Here is a 5,441-nt window from a genome sequence, read left to right as displayed (position 1 = left end):
AGCTAAAATGCACTTTAGCAGCACAAGGATTTCGCGACCAATCCCAACTAAAACAGACAGATCCCCCGTTTGTTCAACATCTTTGGGCTTCTTCGGCTGAATCACTGCCTCATTAGCCGCCATACTTGCCTGTTGTGCAAGATATTTTTGCACGAGTTCAACATACTCTTTCTCCCAGTAGAAGCCTGAACATCTAGTGCCATCCCACTGAAATTAAAACAGAAAATTAGAACTTTAATCATAACCATCATGAAAATACGTATAAACTAACCATAGTCATTAAATACGATAAAATAACTCATATTGCGATCCGGACACTTGTAGAAAATGCGACCCTTGTTGGGACCCTCCTTTTTCACTCGGTACTCCATCACAATCTTTGTCTCATCACAACACTTGTCGCATGCAATGAGTGGGAGGCCCGGCCTAAGTTGCTTTGGAAACCCATGAGACCGAGGACCCAGAAGCAGTTGCCATCTACTCTCTATACTCATTTTTAATACACTATAAATTTCTCATTTTATAAACAAATAAAATTAAAAAAACTCTAAAATTCTCTATATCTCTAAACAATGAAGTGTGCTATGCATGCTATAAATGAACGATGAATACTAGTTTTCAATAGCTACTTTAACCTTCCTTCATGTAAATATGCAAGCTTGAAGTGATTTTGAGCTCAAATTGCTTACAAATGAAAAAAACCACAAGAAAGAACCATATATATAGTGAACAAAATGAGATAAGACAATGGTGAAACATGAGAGTATGAAGTTGGTAACCTTTAGAACCGAAGAATCGACGGAGGAATCAAAGAAATCGATGGAGGAATCGAAGAATGGATGGAGAAAGAGCAAGAACACTGCTTAAATTTGAACTGAAGCTCTTGGGCGGGCTCGGGGAGGAAGAAGACGGCCAACAGGATTTATAGGGGGGACCTTTAGTCCCGATTGGTGGATCCAACCGGGACTAAAGGTCACTTTCCAGTCCCGGACCACGCAACTAGCCAGGACAAGAGCTTTACTCCCGGTTGGAGCCACCAACCGGGAGTAAAGGTTGACCTTTAGTCCCAGTTGGTAGCTCCAACCGAGACTAAAGGTCCCCTGCCACAACGGCCTGGCGCAGGAGCCGTTGGGCAGAGACCCTTAGTCTCGGTTGGAGCCACCAACCGGAACTAAAGGTCTCTCTAGTCCCGGGCCCAATATTTCCTGGGACTAGAGCCTGGTTTGGCCCTTAGATCAAATGTCTATTCTCTACTAGTGCCACGGGCATTATGGGCCAACACTGGCACGGCACGAAGAAGCACGGCCTGGCCCAGCTCTTGCCGTGCCCGTGCCTGGCACAGCCCGGTCGTAGTGCCATGCCTGGGCCACCATGTCGGCCCATAGTGCCAGCCCAGGCACAGCACGGATAAAGGCCTGCCACTATGCGGCCCGATTTATTTGGACCATTGGATGAACACCTGATGAATCTGAACCGTTGGATGGAAAACACAAGTATATAAGCAAGCACCATTCACTCCCAAACCCTATCTTCTTGCTCTCTCGTCTCTCCTCTCTTTCCTGATGACGTGCGGCGCATCTGACCATGGCTACGGCGGCGCAAGGCCGGGGGCACGTCTCCGCGGCGGTTGTCCGAGGTCGGGCCGCGTCCCTACAGCAGCGGCGGTGGGGGTGCATCCGCGCACGTCGGTGGCGTCACAGGCACACGCGGCTGGCGGCGCGTCTCCTTGGTGGTGGTGCGTCCACACGGCGCCGGCGCTCATCTAGGGGCAACGAGGACGCGAGGTGCGTTCGTGTGGTGGCTGCATGTTTAGGCGGAGACGCAGCTTTGGCTCGATGGCACGTGGCCATGGTGACGGGCCGGCACAGGCTTGGCGGGTCGTCGTGCCCATTGGCACGGCATGGCATGGCTCCGCCTCCGTAATGTCGTGCCTGGGCCGCAAGGTCGGCACGACGGCACTATCAGGCACGGCACAGCTACGCCACCGTGCCGCATAGTGCCGTGCCCAATCGTGCTAGTGCCGTGCAGCCCTGTTGGCCATGTAGACTGGAGCCCCTCCAAATAGGCTCTTAGACAACCACAGACACATAGCACTAAAGCTGCCATGGTGCCTCACCCAGATCTCAGTTGTGCCCGTGGTGCATGCATGGTGCTCCAGTACGTGTCTGCCAAATTGAATGCTTAAGTCACCATCTTATGGTGATCATATATCTGGTGCATTGCTGCGCCCCCCTGTTGGATTTAGGCCCATATTTGGCCTAATCTGAAAATTCCAAAGCATGCACAACCTATAGTCCCATATTGCTAATTCAAGGAGAGGTTGCCTTGCTTAAATATGGGAATCTCCTCTCTATGCAAAATAGGTAAAAATGAGAGAGGAGACTGTTGCTACACGCACGCGCAGCTTGCGCGCATTTTTCGCGTGAAAAATCGCGTGAAAAATGAGAGAGGAGACTGTTGCTACACGCACGCCAGGTTGAGTTAAAATCAGGACAGGTGATCCAGTTAAAAACAAGAGAACTTTAGTTTCACTTAGTGATATCAAGGTTCTGATGACACCATATGCTGATGCCAAATATGCTAAAATGCAGAGTAACAATTGGAATTAAGTGTGACCGACTCATTTTCAGTTGCTAGTAATGACCGACTCATTTTCCTGCATGATCTTAGTTGTATTCTTATTGTACTCCTATCTAGCTGTAGTATGGGCTTTGCTTATAAAGTGTAGTGGAGCACCCAGATAAATAATTTCTAATGGGTTTGAGCACTTCATTTTCATCTGAGTTGAGCATATATGATTAGCTCCATGTGAATACATGGCATGTATGCTTACTCCTAAAATAGGAAATAAATGGAACATAGATGTGCTACTGGCATCTAAAAGCCAAACATTAAAATGAAGGCATCCACATATAAGAATGTGCTACAAAGAGACTAGACCATTAAGTATGTGACAGACTGACCGAAACTAACCTTATCACGTTAGCATGTTTCAATTGGCTCATCATCCCTCAAACCAACAGACAAGCGAATCCCCTGATCATGATCATCTCCTACGAAGAGAAGAGAAGAAAAAAAATGTTATGTATTCAACTAATGTGGTAATAGAAGTTCATTTATAAAATATAGGAAATTAGAAGAATGACCAAGAAAAATACAGGCATGCAGATTCAGGAAGCAGTGTAAACTTTGTTCTAAAATCCACATTCACATCTCTTGAGCATGGAATTAAGACCCAATTATCAACACCATGGCTAAATTAAAAAAGACTAATGTGTTAACAGCAGTTGTCTACAGGTGGCCTGCTTTATAGACAATACGGATTAAAGATCCACTTATCAACAACACTGTATATACAAAAAGGGTCGAAGATAAATAAGCAATATTACAGGTGGCCTACTATGTACTACAAATGCAAGCCTAAAACAGTGGCTACAATATTTCAGCAACCTGTAGCCCTATCATATTTTGGTTGATATGCAGAGCGCTAACTAGCATTGTCAATGGCCTCAACCAGAACTAGAAGTTCCTAAAAACATACAAGGTTCAGCATAGTGTACAACCATGTTTTAAGCTTTGTTTTTTCATCCTACTAATAGAGAAGGACCAGCTGCCTAACAATGACAAAACTCCTGCACAATAGATTGCTTGCCCATCTTGCCCTGATACAAAGAAGTTATTTGTTTAAAATAACCGAGTTCTCATTGACTGAAATTACAGGGTTCTAATTTAGCCACTAGGCAACAAAACTTCAGTATAAATCTTGGAACACCAAGTTCCCTTGCCACTGCCAGGGCCGCCTGTGCAAAAAGTTCAGATGCAGGACAGATCATGCTTGTGGTAAATAGTATGCACGCTCAGATATAGACAAAAGGCACATCCCCATTAAACTCACCATCAGAATGGTATCTATCCAGATCACAAATCACAAAAATAGAAAAATATAAAGAAGGGTAGTAACTGCAAGTTGCTAATAGTAAGTAGTAGCCTATGTCCAAAGCAATTACTAAAGGCAATTAGCAAGTGGTAACCATTTAACTACAATTGTCCTAAAATTTAGGAGTGATAAGTACAGGACTATAGCAATTTATTCCATTGAACACCTCCGACTGTTGCAGCGAGCGAGCTGACCAATGTGGGAGACATAGTTCAGTCTTCAGCTACATTTTAAGGCATTAACACTACTTCCAATTCCAGAGTGCAAACTAAAAATAATTTATATCTTCATATTGAACCCTCTTCAGAATATCATTTTCAATTGCACTTGTCGCTACTCCATTGAGCCTTTCTTGTGTCAAGTACTAAGCTTGTAGGATTTTAATAGTACTACGCATGTAGAATTAAATTAACAAGGAGAGTAGCATACGCTAGCAGGAGCAAGGAAGGACTCACCTGCCGACCGACCAGAAGCACCGCAGCAGCCAGGAGAAGGTCGCTTCATCTGTTCCTTCCATAGGCCGTAGCCGATGCCAAGATCGTAGTCGGCTAGTCGCGGACTCGCGGATGCAGTGCGCCGGTGCTGATGGTGTCAGAAGTCGGAAGGTTGCAACCGATGCAGTCGCATCGGTGCTTCCTATGGGCAGCAGAAAGAAGTTTAATTAGACTCTTATTTACATATTTGGAGGGCTATTATTTTGGGGAGCCTAGAGCGACCGCTCCACTTGTGCTAGAGCGTACCCGTTGGTGGAGAAGACGAGAAGAGTCGGTGGCGGCGGAGATTAGGAGTCGACTGCGTCGAGGATGCTCGGTCGCAGATCAAAGCTGCCCCGGATTGATGCAACCTGCGTGCACATCGATGCAGCCGGACCGGATCGAGGCTGCCAGCGCCTGGATTCAGGCTGCCCACATGTGGATCGAGACCGCGCACCCTCGAATCAACGCCGCCGGCTTAGATGGAGGCCGGAGCGCGACGGACACTTGACGAGCACCACATATCCCCGTCCACGCGCGTCGGTGGATCAGGTTGGCGGTTGACGACGAACTGGCATGGGCCGGTGTCGCGGGATCCCGTTGCAGCGGCGACAAAGTTCGAATCATTTGCGTGTAGCAGTACGTGGCGAGAAGGATGCGGGCGATGGGCGGCGACGAGGAGCTCGCGACCGATGGAGGGGATCTGAAGGGGGTGGCGAGTGGCGACTGATGGGGGATCGGGGAGAGAAAGGATAGACGGGAGGTTTTGGAGGGATTTCTGGGTCAGCCAGTCAGGAGGGAGCGCGCGGGCATTGGAGGTTGGAATTTTTTTTTAAAGCACGAGCGCGTGCGGGGCTTGGCCAATTTTTGGCTCTTGGCTGCGGTTTGCCTAGCGCGGGATACCAAGTTACTGGACTCAATTTTTTGAACTTTTTGATTAGATGTCTAAAAATAAGTATTTTCTTTTTATTATAGGTAATAAATTTACTACACATATGTTGGAGTTTTAATAATTTTTGAACTTTACTACT

General features: G+C 46.8%; 1 long non-coding RNA gene across 1 annotated transcript; it reads right to left on the bottom strand.

Annotated features, from left to right (window-relative positions):
- Positions 1-2,973: 2,973 nt before the first annotated feature.
- LOC136535053 (uncharacterized) lies at positions 2,974-5,128 on the bottom strand. Its single transcript, XR_010778919.1, has 3 exons — positions 4,678-5,128; positions 4,393-4,573; positions 2,974-3,053 (listed from the first exon to the last, which is right to left on the bottom strand). It is a non-coding gene; the product is annotated as an uncharacterized lncRNA (long non-coding RNA).
- Positions 5,129-5,441: the final 313 nt, after the last annotated feature.

This window comes from Miscanthus floridulus, unplaced genomic scaffold (assembly GCF_019320115.1).
Source record: "Miscanthus floridulus cultivar M001 unplaced genomic scaffold, ASM1932011v1 os_2490_3_4, whole genome shotgun sequence".
Lineage (NCBI taxonomy): Eukaryota > Viridiplantae > Streptophyta > Magnoliopsida > Poales > Poaceae > Miscanthus > Miscanthus floridulus.
This window is presented reverse-complemented; position numbering and strand designations above follow the sequence as displayed.